This window comes from Xiphophorus maculatus, chromosome 3, assembly GCF_002775205.1.
Source record: "Xiphophorus maculatus strain JP 163 A chromosome 3, X_maculatus-5.0-male, whole genome shotgun sequence".
Lineage (NCBI taxonomy): Eukaryota > Metazoa > Chordata > Actinopteri > Cyprinodontiformes > Poeciliidae > Xiphophorus > Xiphophorus maculatus.
The window spans coordinates 24,975,494-24,995,957 of NC_036445.1; the positions used below are offsets into that span (position 1 = coordinate 24,975,494).

General features: G+C 41.9%; 1 protein-coding gene across 1 annotated transcript in view; it reads left to right on the top strand.

The window, feature by feature from the left end:
* Nucleotides 1–20,464, top strand: part of znf407 (zinc finger protein 407) — a 198,965-nt gene that overhangs the window by 42,566 nt on the left and 135,935 nt on the right. The window lies entirely within an intron of this gene.

Genomic DNA, 20,464 nt, shown 5'->3' on the forward strand with positions numbered 1-20,464 from the left:
TGTTCCCCCCTTTAATAATGTAACAAATATTCTAATTTCCAAAAATAAAACCTCCTCTTCATCCTTCCTGCTAATCTGAGCTGTAATTTATTCCAACCCAAGGCCATATTAGTATGCTAGCCGAGGGCAACGTGGTTATGACTAAACCAAGATCCCCTCAGACACATAGAGGAGCTCAGGCTCCAACTTGCAGCCAACAATTGAATTTGGACTCCAAACTAGTTGGCGACAAAAGAGTGAAACTAGCATGCGACATAAAGTTGCAGCCTACTACTTCCCTATTCAGCTTAATAGGGCTAAGCTGAATTTACTTTAGCACTGATGCTCATCATTTATTTCATTGTATTCTCATATCAGACAGAGAAAAAGGACCAAGGTAGCATAGATTTACAGCTCATCTAAATGTAATATGTCATTCTGCTCTTTGCACATGTAAGCATTTTTATTTCTGATTAATTGCGTCTGAAGTGTACGTTTCAAATGCGTGCGCGTGTGTTTCTGTCCACGTGGAAATATTTAAACCATTTTATTAAAAGCAATTGAGCAATGGGACTTTGTACTAACCATCACACAGACACTTCATTACGGGAGCAGTGATAACAAATCCATTGTGTAGGATAATGACGGCAGTGGTTCGTACTGTTCATTATATGTCTGGGTGTCACACGGCACTTGGAATTTATCTGTGTGTGTGCGTGAACGTGTGTGCGTGCGTTTCTGCTTTTCGTCATTTTACAACATCGTGTTTTAGCAAATGAACGCCTGAACCATCAGGAAGAAAAATATCCCATCATCTGCTATGGGTGACAAACAATATATTTTGGATAATGATTGCGTCTATTGGCTTCTGCATTTGTAAATGTGAGGCAATGAATTTCCTTTGTGAGCAATGGGAGTGCAGATATTATGCCACTTTCCTTCAACAGGCCTGTTGGATGCGTGATGTTCGCTCGTTCAGTGATGAACCGTTTCTCTTAAAATGTTCCTTCTGCGGTAAGAAGCATGAAGCACATAAATATTTCCATAGAATATACTTCTGCTCAGGCACCTTGGCGGAAAGCGGGAGGTTCCCGATGTGGAGTAAAACTGGAGAAGGCCTCTGGCACGTTGAATGGCTTCGGCTTGTGGGCCTGTCAAAGGGTTTTTTTGGGGGCACTGGACTGAATCGATGCCTGCCACACACACGTCATGCCCTCCCTCCCGGACGAGCCCTGCAGTGCCGCAATCAACAGTATTTTCGCTTCCAAATGTATATATTTAATTTGTGAACCAATGACAGTTTCGCTTGATTTATGGTCCAAGGCGAGATTTAATTAATTGAAAAACGCATATTACCCCGTGACTTAATTATTAGCTAATTAATCACCGAGTACTTGTTCGGAGCTCCCCTCCTTTTCCCTGCTATTTTTCGGGCATATTTCTGTGTGTGCCTGACACTTGAATTTCCTCCTGGGGTCATTTTTATGTGAGGTCATGGTTTTTCTTCCTGAGTGGCTGTTAAGATAAAGAACATGCGTCATAGAGAGCGCGGTTATCCAGACACAGTCTTCATGCAGAACACAGAAGAGAATTTTCTCACTTTTTAGCAATAAAATCTCGCTAAAGATTAGTGGTTTGGGGTAAAGTTCTCATCAGCGATGGACTCCTTACCCCTTGTAAACAAATGTCAGACGCTGAGGTGTAGAAAAGGAGAGAAACCCTTGTACTGGTGGAAGGCAAACAGATAGTTTGCAGACATCACCTGTTGTAGCTCATTTTAGCTGTTCAAAACATCTGAAATGAACTCAGACTGTTCACAACCACAGTATGAGGCTGTTTGCATTCAACATGGACACAACACCTTGTAATAGCAATTTAAAGCAACCTAGACTGAAAATGTATACACTTCTGGTGTATGCTATATTATAGTACAGTTTTCGTCTAAGGCTTCATAAGGTGGTGTTTTTTTTTGAAAGTCGAAGAATTTCATTGTCACTGCATGGAGTTATGTTGTCTGTGGCTGCCAGCAGTTTTGATCTACCCAAACAGCTGATCAGTGACCTGTCAGAGCAGCTTTTAAAACGAGGGTTTGGGTTAGGTTAACCCACTCTAATGAGACCTGGACAAGCCAAGCACCGAAACATACCAACATAACAAGATTTAAAAAAAACAGCAACACAGTTCAGTCTCCTGTAAAAGTGTGCTCGGTATGTATCCGGTAACATGGTGCTGCACAACATGGATGGGAACATTTTCAGCTTGAGTTTGTGGTATGGATAAAGGAGTTGTTGCTGATAACTTTACTGAACATCTCAAAATATCCAAACTATCCCTTTAAGACCTGAGCCTATGTGAGAAACACAAATTACAGATGGACTAAAGAATTATTGCCTTCCATCTGCTTCTCTCTACAATTTGGGATTCCTTCAGACTTTGCTAAACTATCTCAAAGCTGAAAATCAAGAATCTATCCCTACATTTATAGTTGCCCACCTCTTGTCCAAGTCTACATCCTGTTTATCAAACTCTACAGACTCAACCCTGAGAGCTTTGGCGAAATGGCTGCCTCACCGCCAACTACAAACACTCACACTCGGCTAGAATCGTAACACTCGCCGATCACACAAGCATTCCCAAATTGCTCTCTACACTTCAAACCCTACGAGAAGCACAACTGCCAGTTTGTTGCACACACAGAACATATTCATATCTTGTGCGGTGGCCTTGGGAAGCCCAATTTGCCAAAGGTGTAAGTTGATCCTCGGGGTCACGGTCAGAAACGATGAATAAACGTCTCACTGTTACAGCTGTCAGTGGTTTACCTCTCAGCGGCGGAGGGTCTGAATGGTAGTTTTTATGCCGGTTGGTTTTTTCCACTAAAAGAAAAAAAAAGCATGGCAGGTTGATCTGGAGATCAAGGATTTCCCCTGCCGTGAGAGCCTTTCCAGATATGTGCTGTTAGAAAATGATAGGGAACGGACACTTTGGAACGCAGGCATGCAGGAAGGTGGGCTGAGATGTGGCTGCTATCAAAAGCCAGCCTGCCAAAAACACCTTACCTCTCACAGCCGTTTGCCTCTTCTGACCACTATCTGGCCCCCATGTGTCTGTGCTTGGTAATGGTAAGCGTTTTAAACTATTAGAGCTGCTGTGTAAAAGGCCTGTTTGAGTGCAGGGCTGTCAGTCTGCAATGAGGCAATTGGGGGTGGGGGGCTGTCATGGCTGTCACTCAATGGGAGGATGAGAACTGTTTGGCCCTAATGGATTTCTCCAGGCGGACGGCTTGCACAGCGGTTAGAAGTAAAATCGATGCGTTGTCATGAGCGAGTGAGGCATCATCAAACGGCCAGGTGGACGGGGAGGAAAGGAAAGGGGAAAGCCTGCTCGGGCAGTTACATCTATATCTAAAATTGTGTGTGTGTGTATGTTATGGAATGGAGGGAAGAGACAGACAGATGCTCAGCTTGGCTTTACATGCCCAATGGGGCCTCCGCTATGATTGTTAGCGTGAAAGGGGGCTCTGACCTCCATCATCTCCGTTGCTTTTATTTTCCGGTTCTCTTGGAATCAGACGCAGATGCACGCGGACATACCCCCCGCACTCACTCACACGCACACGGATAAATGTGAAGCTAAGCAGACAAGCGGTGTACTGCCCTGACAGGTCAAACATCATCTTGTAGGCAAAAAAATCACTTTCCATTTAACAGATTTCCATCCAGTGATTCCCGGTTTTGACTAGAACCTGCAGAGAATGACGCAGCCAAAGCCCAGGTAGTCTAACAGGATGTGACAGAAATTCACATCTGCACGTCTTTTGTGCAAACTGCAAATTATTCAATGTAGCAAGAGGAACAGACTGGAACATTCTGACAGGATAAGATGAACACAAGCAACCTGCAGGAGGAAAGTCAAAGGGGGGAGGAAAAAAATGAAAGAAGAAAGCCCATAATGTGTAGTGGATTTCTGCTTTGGAAAACCAACAGTGTCACCCAGATTGCTCAGGAGAGGGGAAAATATGTCATATATTAGTACCCTGAAAATGCCATGCTTTTGTTTGCTTTGAGACACAGACAACCGTTACAAGGTTTGTGGTTTTATTGTACAGCGTATTTACCCTGGTGGCATGGTGTGTCTCTGGAGGGACCCGACGGGGGCCACACTTTGGCTTCAGATTGGACCTGAGGGAGCGGCTCTGGCTTATTGATCGGGAGAGTTGGAGGAGGTCGCACCAGGCTGGCGGACTGCAGGCAGGCGACTGATGCTAAGCAGGGTTGCGAGGGTTCAGTGTCTGCACTCAGCTTCTTTGGCTGGATGCCACTTGCTCTTGACGATCCGCCTGCCACTTTTTAGTTTAAGTTTAACTGGCGGACGACAAAAAGATGGCATAAAAACACCTGCAGCACTGATGTTCTTGAGGGTAGTACCTGTCAAAGCATGGCTTGGTTTTGGCACCAAGGTTCTCCATTGTTTTCTGTCTTGTCCCCTCTTTTTTCATGCACCCTCCTACCTACCTCGAATTAAAATAGCATTGAGAACCTGATAATATTTCATTATCTACATGTACAAACCACTGGCACCTGCTTTCTGTATATATTGAAGTGACTGTCAAACAGATTAATGACATTAGCTGGACCGTACTTTATTGTTTTAGGTCTTAAAACAGTTTCCAAGATCAGCTTATTAACTCAACGTTTAACCAAGACTGCTTATCCTATTAGCTTTCTTACAAGATAGATTCTGGCACTTGGAAAGACATGTAGGTGTGATTAAAAACCAGAAAGTGGTGGTATGGTGAAAAAGTTCAAAGAATGTCACAGATCTCTTTTGTTAAGGTAATACCGTTTTAAACCTACAAGTATCAAGCTAAAAGTGTTCATTAAGCAGCCAAATGCAGATAGCTTGACTACTTAAACAACAGGTTGTTGTAATTTGTGTTTTTACAAAGTCTGTACAGGCCAAATCAGGAAAAAGTAAATTAAAGATCATTGTGTTTCCTTTATGTTACCCCAAATCAGAAGAAATGTCACTTTGAAGACACTTGAGGCAAACTGATATAAGATGTTGAAACCTCCTGTCTTAATAAAATAGTTTATGGTTCACTAGGTAACCAGTTCAAAGTGGTAGAAACAGGATAAGTAAAGTGTTTTATTTAACTTTTTAAAGTTAATAATCTAACAGAAGCTTTTCTCCCTTTCACATTTTTCTTTTTGTCTCATTATTGAAGGCGCAGACTAACAAGAGCGAAAGTGTTCTGGAAGCCCCGCGAAGTCGGAATGCTTCTCGTCTCTTCCTCCGACTGGACTGATAAGCTCGTGTAAATCTATTCTGTTTGTTCAACACCAGTTTTCTGTTTGGAACTTGAGTCGAGACATCCTCCGCACCCCGTCTTGTTAGCCCCTTGGAAACAGGAATCTCTTCTTTTCCTTACTGCTGAACACATGAAAGAGTTGGTTTTGATTAAGGAGGCCTTTTAAGCCGTGAAAGCCCTAAATGTGCTTTGTCCTTAGGAAGATGAAAAGGAGCTGAAGTTAGCCCGAGCCGCTTCTTACCTTAGCTCCTCCAATGGGAGAACCTCTGGGAGGATGCCTGAGAGAGAGGCAAACTCCAAGCCTTTATTCTCTATGCTAATTCATCTGCATTTTACTTGTAATTATGCCCCAGTATCCCTCTTTCTCTTTCGTTCTCTTTCCTCTCCTTTCTAACTCCTTTCTCCTTTTCTAACCGCACCCTCCCTGCTTGCCTTCTCTGGCAGATGAAACATTTTTCCTCGCCAGCTCCATCTTCTTCATTTTTTTTTACTTAAACCCGATCCGTATCTATTAGAACTTCACCAAAACTGTATTTGATTACTTCCATCCAACTTCCTGCTAGAAGAAAGTAAGGAAGAAGAAGAAAAAACAAAAAGAAAAAGACACCTTTGTTTCTGGATTCATAAGACATTCATTTGGAACATCTTGCGTCTTTATCAATATGCCGCCGAGGTCCGTTCAAGCCAAAGTGTTTCGTGGTGACGTACGTCCTCTTTCTCCTTCTGACATGTCACTTTCCCTCCATCTCAATGCTGCCATTGCCCATATTTATTTTATCGTGCTAATGTGGGTCACCCCTGCATGGCGGCCGTCAGCTAGCCGCTGTCAAACAGCCGTGTCTGAAGCCTACCTTCGGCATGATTTATGGGCCCGTGTGACGCTCGGCTCTCAGAAGGACCGCCATTGTCCTGCTCCAGCTCTCAGCCCTCGACGTAGGGGCGCTTTGTCTGCGTTTGAGGCAAACCAGACCCCTTTTCTTTAAAAAGAATCAAATTATTTCATCATGTTGGAAATGAAAAGGCTGTAATTACTCCTAATTAGAGCCTGACTTTTTTTCTTCTTCTTCTTCTTTCTTTCCCTCCTCTCATCGTGCCTTTTTTTTTTTTTTCTCCCCTTTCCAACTCGGGCGTTTCTGAGGTGAATACTGTTTTCCAGAGGGGTTCGAGATTGCTCTAAATCAGAGCCCCCTTTTAGGGTGGGAGAGTAGGAAACAATTTTCTGTTCAGTTTGAAATTGATTAATGTAGGCTCTTGACAGCTCTTCTGGCTTTGATACTCGGTGAACGGGGGGGGAGGTCTCGAGTGATGTGATGACAGTGCAATGTTTGCTTTAGGATCTACCTTAATGAGGCCGGCTCCAGCCGTGTCACCGTGTTTCGCAAGCCGGAGGGGAAAACGAGAAGCGAAACACACGCCGGTTGCGGGGCGTCCGTACACGCGTCTGTGTGTTTGTGTGCATGGGTGAAGCCTTGGTGGATCGCCTGGTTGTGGAGGGAGCGGGCCGTGTAGGGTTTCCCCTTTCCAATAACAGCTTTCCATGCCAGAGAGAGAGAAAGAGAGAGAGAGAGACCCAGCCTAATGGTCCGACATCACTGAAAATCGTTTTCGGCCCGTCGACTATTTACATGTATCTTTACTGCACAAGTCTCGCCGTTTTAGGCAGCTTGGCAATTTGCTTAGCAAATCCACTTGCCGTTGATCTATCAAAAGGAGGCGGTTGGTGTGTGGCTGGAGAAAGTTAGGGGCTGAGGAGGCGGTGGGCAAAATTATTTTTTCTTCCCTTTTTTTTTTTCGGAGGACAAGGTGGGGTGGGGGGCACCGAGGGAGGCAAATATTTTCTCTGGCTTGCGACAGCGCAGTGAAAACACACTCGTGATGCTGATGTATATTAGAAGTGAACCGGGCAAATATTAGGACTGCCTTACAGTGGCAGAGCGGCGGCGTGCGGATGTTGGGGTGTGTGTGGGATCGGAGGGGCTCACTGTGCTGCTTTGTCACAGTGGTGCTACTTTTATTAGCTTACCATAACACAGCCTTACAGAGATGACTCATTTCATGGCTTAAGTGAGCATTCTTCTCCTCTTAAACCAAAGTAAGCCCTGAAAACTGTTTATAAAAATACAGACAATTGCCACAAAATTCTATAATTTAATTTCACAGAAATCTTGTAAAATAGTCACATTTTGTTACAGCCTGTCCTACAAATGAACCTCTACGTAGGTTATATTGTATGATTGTCAGCATTAATGTCATGTTTATCTGAGGCTTTTTTCCAATGCTACTAAACACCTTATAGAATTGGATGGATAGGTTTGAATTCAGTATAAATTTTTTGTAATTCTGACAGAGTCAAAAAAAAAATTGCCTTAAATATATGCATACACCCTGTCTACTCTTTAGGTAACCTTTCATTACAAAGTTGCAGATAAACCATGTTGGTTTTTTGTAACTCTCCACAAAGGTCCGGGGTTTCTGTAGATCCACAGTATTTAGGACCACAACCACTCCATAATGGCTAGAATCCATGGATTCTTGAGACCCCTCTCTAAATACATCCTATTTCGATCGTTCAAACAGCAAATTTACTGTAATCTGCATAAATACGTACAATAGAAGCCCTCTTACAAGTACCGCTTAAGCTAACAATTACAATCTTTCTTTCTTCCACTCTTGAGGGTACAGCCAGTCAACAGCAAGGAAAATAAATGGCAGTCCTGGACAAATCTTTGGAAATTGTAAAGATAAGTTGAAATGATAGTTACTTAAATGGTATTTTAGGCTAAGTTAGTTCTTAATTTTAATCCTTTCACCTGTTTTGAGCAATGCATCAGTACCTCTGCCAGCTTTACAGCCCCTTATCACGATGCATTTGCTTAACACTTGGCATTAGGACTCAGATTTAAACACTCCCAAACATAATTCTTGTTGCTGTGGCCAAAAAAACTCAATCTCTGTCGGACCTGGTGATAAAACCGTTCTCCATTTGGGGGGTTTATTTCTGTGGGAAGCTGCATGGTTCAGTTCAGCTGGAAGAGGTGGATTTTGGTGCAGGAGTTTCTTTTCCTTTTTCTTTATTTTTTTTGTTTGGGACAATTGGAGCCCATGTGTACTGTCGGCTTGCTTCCCCAGTGTTCTAGAAGCGTCGTGTTTACGAAGGGCGTAGACCTCTGTGGTTCAGAGGTGGTTCTCGAAAGCCCGAACCAATTTCTTTTCAGGTTGGAAGGAACATTTTTGGTGAGACATATAAAAACCCTTTATGGAGGTGGGTGTCCTAAAAGGAGAAAGATCATAAACACACATCAGAACTGATTGTGTAAGGACTAAAAGAGGCGAGCGTTAAGCGTCTAAAATGACTCTGACCTTAAGCCTATTCAACATTTACAGCAGGGTGTCCGCTCGTCTTTAAAAAAAGTATTTTAAAGTCTTAAATTCAGGTATATAAAGTGAAGGCTTTAAAATGTCTTAAATTCATTTTAAAAAAGAGTATGTTGGCCTTAAATACGTTAATCAAAGGTCTTAAATTTAGTCATGGCAGGACTATTTAATCCTGTATGCAGTCGTCTTTTTTCTCAGAATTTTGCTATCAGGCAAAGGTTGAGTCTCACAAAGACATCTTTATTGTTTTCTGTGACATGAGGCCTAGCTTGCTGGGGGTTTTTTTATGGGTAAATACAAATTTAGCAGCTGGACGTTGATCATCTTGGCCATTGGCTCAATTCTGTCGCCAATCCATAGAAGGCTTGATGCTTTCTGTTCAAATAAGTTTGGTACAGTGGGAGTTATTGCTGTTTAGAGAATGGGCAATTTTTCATCTGTAAATTTCTTTCGTGATGCAGGTCCTAAATTTAATTCATAATTGTCTTAAATTTGGGTTTGGTGAAGCCTGCAAAAACCCAGAAAACTATCATCTTAAAGGTTTTGTCTCAAGCAGGTGTTTTCCTCAAGACAGACCTACTTCCAACTGCAGTGGCCCCCAAACAAGCGCTGGCATCGACTGAGCCAGACATGAGCTGGTTCAGGTTGGCATGTGTCCTTAAGGGCACAACAGCAGCAGAGGCCAATTAACTCCACCCACCATTTCTGCATAAATCGGACACTCTTAACAGAGGAGGGAACGGGAGAGAGAGCTGCGAACGGGGCTGGTGGTGGTGGTGGTGGTGGGGGTCAAACCGAACTGTGACGCGTCCTGTTTGTCAGCGGCAGGCTGCGAGGAAATGTGACAGAGCGCTGGAGGAGGTTTCCAAATCCATTTCCTGCTCTTGTCTGTCCACATCAGGCGCTGACGACGGATCTGCTGGTTCTTATTGTTTTTTGTTATGGTGGAGTGGAGGGGGGAGTTGAAGGAGGGATGCGGATGTGGAGAGTGGTGGGCGCACACATGCCCGAAAATGATGCATCTCCTTTGATCTGTTCCAGTGCAAGGAACATGAACAGCTCCGCCTCCAGGCACACGCACACACACGCACACACACCCCAGCACGCAAAGCCCTGCAGTTTGGCCCTTTGCACTTTTTGCAGCCCTGCTCAGAGTATGCTTCTTTATGTATGTGGAATGTTTTTTTTTACATATTTTTTTCAGCTACATTTGTGTAGTGTAATAAGAGCTGCTGTTTGAGCTGCAGCACTTATTAGTTTCTTATCTCAGCTAATTACCCATTAAATAAGCACACACACACTCTCTCTGGTTAGTGGGTAATTAGAAACCGGACAATTATGAATATGCATTTCCCACTGCTTACTGCACAGAATTATGAATATATCCATTCTAATTTCCTCAATTGATTTGTCACACCTTTCATGACGCCGTTGCGCCTTTCTGCAGCTGAACCCAGGAATCGCAAGCTGAAAACGGGTCGGCTTGTCGGAGTACGCGTGGACTCTCCTCCGTGTGGGAGGTATGGACATTGGCAGCCACTTCAGTATTTATATCTTTAGTTTTCTGTGCGTGGTCTGCTTGATACTTCATTAGTTGGAATCGATGCCGCCGGGCTGCAGGCGACCTCATGAGTCGGTCCAGCAGATGCGAGGCCTAATTCAGTTCTCACCGGAGCTCTGCCAGCTGATTTCAAATGTTTTTTCGGTTGTTTTTTTTAAAGTTTTGAATATTAAAACCCACTTGATAAGAGTTCCAATCCTGCAGTTCTGGACAGTCTGCTTTCCATTTAGGTTTTTTTTTTTTTTACAATTTTCACCCGTTGTTGCACGGAGGACGCTCGGAGCGCCGCGCGTCACATCAGGCGCGTCAGGATGCCCATTGGCCACTGCTCGCTGACTGTGCTCGTCCCGGCCAATCAGATGTCGCCGCGCTGACCTTTTCGCTGCCACCTTGACCCTGATGGGAGGTGAAGTGTGTGGCTGGTAGCAGTCAGTACTGGCACAGCAGGTTGAGGTGGAGGAGGAGGAAGAGGGGGGAAGAGAACCACGCCGCAGGCTGAGAGGTTTTCTTGGCCAGCTTTTCCCGTCCTCCTCCTGGCTCTCAAGTCCCGTTCAGTTGGATTCATGACAGGTTCATTTGGCCGATTTGCTTTGAGTTTTACATACAGGGACAAACTCTTGACTCTTGTTTTAAAAGTCGAACATAAGAGACGAGGCATGGGCTGGGGTGAGATTCTCACGATGTCGTAAATATAACAATATGTGTCACATATGATCAAATGTAGGGCTGAAGCTATTAAACGGATTAATTGTGATGATTTGTTAATTAATTCAGTCAAGGGTTAATTAATAGGAGGACACAAACTCAAAAAAGGCCAACACACTCAGAGCAGCAAGTCAAAACTGTATGAACATATATGTACATTTTACATTTTAAGACAAAAAACACCTTTATCTGTAAATATGTTCTATCCAGAACTCCTTTAGTGTTAGTTTTAGCTTCACCTGGTTCAAATTCTGTAAAATAAAATCTTAATATACAGTTAATAATTGATTAAACAAAAAAAAAAGTCAATAATCAGATCATCGATTGTATTGATGTTGGGTCAAGCAGAAAGACTCAGCTTTTCACATGCTGATGTTAAAAGTTTTTTATTTTTTACCTGCATTCTTTGCTACAAATTATCAAGTTTTCACTAAATGAATGCTGCTGTTTTATATTAGGTAGTAAAATTATTATTTTCTTTTCTAAAAACGGGAATTGAATTGTTAGTTTGTATTTTTTAATGTATTTCCAGTACCTACTGTATAAAAAAAGGGTTAAGTGGGAAAATTCTCCCAATTTCGTCGCCTCATAAATCAATTACTAAAATTATCAATAACTAAAATAATCGTGAGCTGCAGCCCTAATCAAATTGATTTTACTTAAAAAAAAAAATCAATCAGTCAAATACAGTTCAGTCTGTTAAATTATGACAGCATACTTTATGTATTTTTGATTATTAATATCCTTAGGACGTGCCATTTAACCAATTTTGTACAATGTAAACTTTTGCAGAGCCAAACCTCTAGAAGTGTATTTCACGTTTTCGGGCACTAATGTGCAGTCGACCCTGTTTCTGCACTGATTTCCACACTTCATTAGGATTTGAGCTGCACAACGTAAGTAAAGCCTGACACTGCAATATCATTGTTTCATATTGCGGTGAGTGTAACGATTAACCCACTTTCTCCTCACTGCTCTATCGTCAGTGAGGAGATGACAGAGCTCGGGGAGAACAGCGAGAAAGCTCGCTGTTCTCCCCGAGCTTTATTGCCTAAAGCGCTGAGATCTGTATCAGCATCGGGCCTAAAGGACAGCAGAACCTCGTCTCATTGGCCGAAAGCGTTCTTGTAAAGCTGATCTTTCTGCTTTACTCACTGAATCCAAGCGTTCCTTTACAATTGCAATGTTGCACACTTGGATATTGCAACAGTGACTCTCAATTTGTTTGTATAACACTTCATGTCATAGATAATACTGTTTATCGATATTCATTTGTTGATGTTTTTAATTTTATGCAGACTTTAAAAAAAAATACAGGGATGCTCCTTAGTAGCTGTCATTTCAAAGCAATATTATTTTAATAACAAAAAATGGGTGATGCCAGTTTAGTTTGGCAAGAAACGTTTTAGCATTTGTAAGCAAACGAAAAGTGTGGCAGCCTTCTTTCAGCCAGCTGACGAGCAGTGAGCAGCAGCAGTACAGAAACCGTAGCTTCTTAATAGTTTAGTTTAGATGTTAAGAAAAAAAAAATAACTGCAGGAAGAGGCAAAAGCCCAACAGGCTTATATAAACCCTCCATCCAAATAGGATGGAAAAACATAAAATAGATTTCAATAATACAGTTGATCGTAAGTTTATGAAATACTATTATGAAGAAGAAAACATTTACAAAAGTATTAAGAATATGTAAGAATAAAAAAGGTGCAATCACAACTCTGAGTAGTTTTAAATAATGTTGAAACGTTTTTTACAGAAGGCTTGCCCTAAGTCACTTCACAGTTTATCTCCCGTTACCTTATCTGACCTGTGCCTAGAAAAAAGATATTTCTACACGCATCCCTATTGGATGACTTTCTTTGTCTTTTTGTTGTTGTTGTTGTTTCACTTAGCGGTTTAAAATTTCTAGCTAGTCTCGCCCCACAATACTTTGCGAAAACCGTCCTCCGAAACCAGAAAACAAAAATCGGATGAAGCTTGAAAACGCTCCAAAATGCCGTAATGACTATTTCCGACATAAAGGACCGCTCTCCCAGCTTCCATTTGCCTGGCTCTGTCCTCAAAACAGCCCTTTTAAAGTCAAGTGATAAGGGTTAAGTTAATTATGCACATTAGGGCCAGTCTCTCTCCCTCTGTTGCTTATTCAATCCCTTCGTGTGTGTGTGTGTGTGTGTGTGAGGGTTGCAGTGGTAGCCTGGGATGCCAAAACTCTGCCTTTAATTAAACACATATGCATGCAGGGAGAGACTGTCTGTCACACAGACCTTTAACAACAGCTGCATGCATGCAGACGTGCACTGTATGCATCTAGAGGAGATGAAAGACTCTTGATTGTGTAAGAGGAAGCGAGTTATTCTAAGTCGCCGCTCTTCGAGAGGATAAATATCTTCATCTAAATTAGGCTTGAAATCTGCTGGCTTTCAAAGGAGAAATGTCAGAGTTTTAATTGTTTTCTATTTTTGTTGTTGCTTTAACAGCGCCGTAAAAATGCTTCCCGCGTTTTGTCACGTTAAAGCCACAAATCCAAATGCAGCTTTATTGAGATTTCACGCATTGAGGTAGACCAACGCATAGTAGTGCATAACTGTGAGGTGGTAGCACACAGATCTGAAAAGTGTGGCATGTATATACCAGTGTTTTTCTATGGCCGCCGTTTCCTTGACATATGCTTGTGGAATGCCTCTACCAGCTTTGCACATCTAGAGACTGATCACTTTTCTCCCATTTCCGTTTGTATAATACGTTAAAAATCTGTCCAACTAAATAGGAAGTATACATATTCAGTTGCCATAAAAAATAAGCGTTTGCTCTAAACCAAAGGTTTTCTACCACAGGGTGTGGTTTGGTACGAGTTGGACAAGCATATGGTTTGTAGTTTGCCTGGGATTGAAAACTGGGCTAACGAAAGGAACATTTGATTTCAGAGAAACTTCTCCAAACCATAACGCTGCCACCACCACGTTTCAGGGTTCAGCAGCTTTGGCATGTTGGCCAAAAAAATTACATTTGTAAAATGAAAAGGAAATACTGTACAGTAGTTATCCCATTGACAGGTCTTTTTTTCCCCACCTGAGGAGTTCCCCAGTGGATTCTTCTGATTGGTTTAGATCCGGGATCAGCAACTCTTACAACCCAAAAAGTAATTTCTGATTCCAGCTGATTAAAACTTAAATGTTTACAAAAGCTTCTGAAAAAAAGACAGCTTATAATTTTTTTATGAATATAGCAGCCGCTATAGGAGGGGTTGGCAGCGGCTCCGGTGGTAGAGTAAGTTGGCCGCTGACCCGGAGGTTCCTGGCTCAAACCTCGCTCCTTTCCTTCCCGGGGAATAATCCAGGGAGTGTTTCATCAGGAACGGCGACATCTTCCAAGTCTGTGCGCACGCAACTGAGACCGCTGTCCTGTGGCGACTTCATGGTGGGAGGTGTCGAAAGGACAATCAGTTGCCATAAAGAACCACTGCGCATTAAACAAAGTGGAGAAGGATTTCACAGTTTCTTTTTAGTTGATTGTATTTGATCTTCCGAGACATGACAGCTGATTGACTGACTCTGTTTATGAAAAGGAAGGGAAGCCAGTGATGATGGTTGACTAGTCTTTGATGTACAATGTACCACATCGAGATCTGAAGCAACCAGAACACTACCAGAGTCCAGATGCTTCAAGCAGGAGTTCTTTCTTATTAACAAGTACATAATGATTCAAGTGTTATGGGAGCTGGATTCTACTGCCTTACCTTTACCTACAGCTCTTTTGACAAAGATTTTAGTTTAAGAGAATTTCAATTCAACAGAGTATTAGGGCCACGCTAAGAAAATAAAGGAAATTATGAGAATAAAGATGTAATATTACAAGAATAAAGTTGTAGTATTGCGAGAACACAATACCTAATATTACGAGTCGTAATATTACAACTTTATTCCTCTAATATTATGACTTCATTCTTGTAACATTATTTAGACTTTACTTTCGTACAATTTTTTTTTTTACACTTTTTGTATTTTTCTTTGTATGGCCCTAATACTCTGTGGTAAATTCAAGGCACAGTGACTGAAAACATAAAACGGATACATTTTTGATATTTTCTATTGTCACTCTTGAGATGCTCTTTGTGTTTAATGTACACATTTTTTTTTGTCAGTCGCTTTTCTTCGAAAGCCTGAAATTCCCAACTTCTTCCTCCTTTTTCTTTTTTTCTTTTCTCTTTGCTTCCTTTTGTCTCTCGGCCTCTCCTGTGCCGCTGCGACCGCCTCATTTTTCATTAGAGGATTGCCCCATTATTTCATTTCTTGTGATAAAATGACAAAAGATTACTCACGAGAAATACTAAATACAGAGCCGGGCCGATGGGATCTCCCCTCATATGTAACGGGGGCTGCGCAGTGGCTGAAGGCTTCATATTTCCTATTTCTCTCTCTATTATATATATCTGGCAGAGGTGGAGATATAAGGAGACTGGTGTTTGTGTGGGTCGTATAGGTTTGTGTGAACTGCATTGCATTCTGGGTGTCCCAATCTGATCAGACACCACTAGCTGGTCAGCTGGTCTTTTTTTTTATTATTATTTCTTATTTCACAAGGAAATTTTTTGTGTTTTTTGTTGGCTGTTTTTTTTTTTTTCTTTCTTTTTTTGTGTGTAAATTGATGCAGTACTGAGGGAAAAATCACCAGATTGTTGGAAGGACAACTTCTATATCTCACGAAGAAAGAGGATATAGGCAGCAAACATGGACCAAAGATGGTTAACTGGGGATTGGAAAAAAAAGCCTGTATAATAAATAAATAAATAAACACTGTATCTTTATCTGAGATGATTCATATTTTATTTCAAAACACCTCCTGCTTCGGTCATATTTTTCAGTGGTGGATAATAGAAAATGTAAAGATATGGGAGGTGAAATATGAGTCGGTTTGGGGAGGTAAGAATAAGAAAAGATTAGACTGAGATTAGAATAAGAAAGATGGAGGAGGCCAAAGAGCCCTGTGGTGTGCTGCTTGAGCGTGTGTGATTGTGATTATGTGTGAGGAATTTTGCAGGTTTCCTTGTCTCCCAGGGTGTGTTTGTGTGTGTGTGTGGGAGAGTGATGATTGGACACACTCCAACACTGCTTTGTTTTCTCCCCCACTTCCACACCAGAAGAGTGTGGGGATCCTTGACCGACCCGCTCACGGCAATTTCAGCGTGAACTTTTAAACTCAATCGCTCCCTTGACGATTTACCCAAAGGTGAACAACCACACACACACGACAAAAAATGTAGTCGTTACAGGCTGCTAGCCATCATGCAAAGTAATAAACTTTTTTTTCTGTTTCGTCACGCTAAGCCCGTCGTTTTTGCATATTCATTTGACTTTATGTATCGGGTAGCGCACCGCGAGCTGAGCTGCTTCAGTTGTTTGTCCAGCTGGTTTTCGTGACCCAACGTGATGCAGCTTCTTAGTGGTTCAGACGTTGCTGAAGCTCTTCCCTTGGTGGTCTTCAATTGAACGTAAAACCAAACAAGCAGTTTTGGAGTTATGGCCACGGTGAGGGAGACCCAGCCAGACATTAGCACACACAGAGACAAACGGTGCTTGTGTTCAGTGGAAACTTCTAGATCAAATTCTTCACGTTACCCCAGGTTTGAGCCATTTTTAGCTTGAGGAAGAATTGGTTATTGGCTACTCTATTCCTTGTTTTGTCAGCAACTTGAACTCTTATATTTATGTAATTGCAATTATGCAACCACATAAATATAACAAGTCAGGACATTTTCATGATGGGGCTCGACTCTGCGCTATGGGGTGTAACTGTACCCAAAGATTGCAGTGTGTTCACTGTGGTCACATAAGGTGGAAAAATCCCCTATCTGTCCAAAAACCGTATGTTAAAAATTAAACGTACAAAGTAAACGTGCAGTCCTTAAAATCCACTTTTAGATCATGATCTGCACTTGCACTGTTCCTGTGGGGATTTAAGCATCAGTCGTGAAGGCAGAAGCATAAAGCTTTTAGTTAAGTTATGGACTTCTGCAGCTATGTCATCGTACCAAGTGCTCAGTTATTTTTTATTTTATTTGTTGTTCTTCACTCTGTTTTTTGTGTTTTTGTCCTAATTTTAACTATTTGTACTTAATTTTACATTATTTGTATCTATTCTGAAACTGAACCAAACCGCACTTTAAATTTTGTTGTTTTTTCGTTGTGAGAATAACAATATTGCTAGGCTTACTGTTAGCCTAGCTTAGTTTAGCTTAGATCGGTTTAGTTTATCTTAGCTGATCTTGTCTATCAATGTTCTGCAGGTTCAAAACAACATGGCGTCCGTTCAGTCCACTGCCCAATGAATCCAATTGCAGGTGTGTTTTGGATGAAACTTTCTCACTCTTTTACTTTCTCTCTGGAGTGAGTTACCTTAGGAGGAACTTAAATTACCTTCAGTGTAACAGCTGCATCTTTTTGTATGAATAAATATCTGACAGGAAGGTGTAAAAGGCGTTTTTCTGCTAACGATTTAGCATTACATGCTCTTTGGTTCCTCATCTCAAATTAGCTTCAGAGTTTAGAGTTCTCATTACATCACCTTGAAAAATCAGTTCATATAAACAGCTCCTTATTTCTTCTTCTCTCATTATCGCCGTACCCTGCATCCCCCTTTTTTTTTTTTTAACAGAGCCTGCTCCGATGGCATCTGGTTCGCTTTAAAAGGAGAGCTGAGTGATTCGCAGTGATGGACATGGCGGACTCATCACGCAGGGCTAATTTACTTTAACTTTGGCCACGTTTGCGATACTTCAGATCTGCCACGGCACAGCTCAGACGTTGCTATGGCGTTATTTTGTTTTGTTGTGCAGAGAGCCGAATAACGCATGACGAATAATGCTGTCTGACAGACGGGGCCTGTTGTTGGTGGACGTAGCTGGCAGAGGCCGAGGCTGCCGTGTGTTCATGTGTGTCGGTATGCGAGAGTTACACGAAGAAGGAATGGAAGACAGAGTTTCTGTCTTTTGATTGTTTTGTTTTTTTGTCACTTTAATTGAAGCAGTGTGTTCCACGGTGCCCCGTTTCAAAAATGCTGCTTTATGTAACGTTTTATCTTCTTTACTCATCTTTTGTATGACCTGTGGCCTCGGCTTTCGAACACCGGCCAGCATTGCAGCTGCTTTACGAAAGCAGCAAACGAGAAAGCCAGACAGCTGCTCTAAAAAAATAAATAAGTCTACATTAAAAATCTAGGATTTAAGATGCCCAACCAATAAACTGATCTAAACTCTTTCAAATATAAATTTAAGAATAAATAAAAAATATCCCAGCTAGTATTATTTCACAGTTTTTGTGCTTGAAAACGTTCTCCTTTTCCTCTAAATGCACAAGTTTTCTTTAAGGCAAGACTTAAATGTGATAAAAAAGCGACTTTTTTTTTAATGTGTACACAGTGCAAGATCTGAATATTTCAACCCAGCTGTCAGACCATCCACCCATGACATGACAACTGTTATTCTCCTATACAACCGAATAAAAACAAGAAAAACTCCTCTAATGTTCAAATTACTTCTTGCATATTCTTGAGACTTCTTACAGAAGCTAAGGAGTTGTTTGTCTACTTAACACATGCACACTAGGAAGAAAAAAAAAACACACACACACTCTAAAAACACTAATTAGAGACGGGAATCACTGTCATCTGTCTCCTAACGAGGAATCACGATCGCTTTTTATTTCTTTTTAATGCCATTTGATATTTTACTGTGTCTACAAATGAGCAGCTTGAGTTGTTTCCATATTTTAAGGTTCTGCTGTAAACAGGGTCACTTGCTGTTTTTTTTTTTTTTTTTTTTCCTTCTTCTTCTTCGTCTCTGCACTGTCAATTACCGAGTGGAAGCACAGAGACAGTACAGTGGAGCGCAGACCGGCTGACTCGCTGGGCGGCTGACTTGGTGGCTGACTGGCTTGTCTCTCGGAAACCTCTGAAATGTGATTTACATTGTGAGCATGTTGTAGCGAACCCTATCCCACGTTATGCATATTCTCCCATTGTTTGTGACAGTTGGTTGTATCTGTACTGGAGGAGTGGCGGTGGCGGGGGAGAGGCACCAAACAGGCATCCGACTTTGCATTTCAGTGGCTGAGCTCGGGGGTCAGGAGCACATCTGGTTTACTGGGAGCTCTGCGCGTGCGGTGTGTGTATGTGTGTCACTTCCCCCCAGCCTGGCGCGCGCGGGAGCTCACTGAGCTCACTTGTTGCCGTCCAGCCGGATCCCCGCGTGTGGTTTAAAAAAAAAAAAAAAAAAAGGCAGCACAAACAGCAGAACCCTGCGCACTGATTCCCTCCTACACAAACAAACAAACACACCTGCTGCTCCTGGCAAGTCGCTCTGACAATCAGCCGAAGGAGGGGAGGCAAACAAAACAAACGGTTTAATTTACATGACAGTAGCCTGCTGTACATTAGCATGCCGTGGCAATGATAGAGCGAAGCTCCACAGGAAGCGCTAAGTAATGAAAAGTGATGGTCCCTATTTGCGGCGTACTGTAAAGCGAAGGAATCGGAGGCTGAAACAGTCAGAGCTAATAGTGTCCGCGCGCACGCACACACACACACCCACCCACACACACACACACTGCTCGCGTGTCTCCCATGAACTGCGTGTTGCTGTGTTGTTGGAAGAAGCAAATAAATAATAAATAATATAAAAAAGAGGCTCACTTCTCTATTTCTCTCCTTTCTGAGGGAACAAATTCTTCAGCAGCACAAAATAAATGTAAGCAATTTGTTGTGGTGAGGAATTTAAGATGCGTACAAGTGTTATGTGAAGAGAGCGCAGCCGTTCGCTTTTAAAAGCTATTTTCTTTCTCTCTCTTTTCTTTTTACGTCTTCACAAACTTTTTTGCTGGAGACAGAACATGAAAGGTCCCTGCTGCTTCTGCAAACTTTAACGAGCAATTAACTTTATCAATGGACAAGGAAAAAAAAAATTGGGGGGATGTTTATAGTTGCTCAGAATAGTATTTGTATAATGAAGCTCCTTTTTATTTTTATTTATTTATTTATTTTTTACTTTGTTAGCATTATTTTTGAAGACATGAGTCTTAAATTGTGTATTTGTGTGGACTAGGGTGTTGGTATGGTTTGAGACTGCATATTTGTGTTTTTCCATGGATGATGGTCTACACTCTTCATGCCATGTGTTCATAGTAATGGTGTGTGTGTGTGCGCGTGTGCGTAAGGGTGTGTGTGTGTGTTCTGGCTCCAGTGGTCTGCTCCTCATGTAAAGAGATAGCATCTTTCCACAACAGATCAATAAGGGAATATTTCTAGATTCCCTGCTTCTGTCTCTGATTTAACTAGCTGTGTATATGGGGGTGTGTGCGTGTGTGTGCTTTTGAAAAAAAGAAAAAATGAAGAAAACTCAGACTGACAACCTTGCTTGTACACTGGTGGTACGATTCAACTTTGCTACCATTATCAAATCTATTGGCATATTATCAGCCAGGGAGAGGCTGGTGGAGCTGGGTTTTGTTTCGCTGCTGTTCTATAATATGTCCTTCTTCTTAATA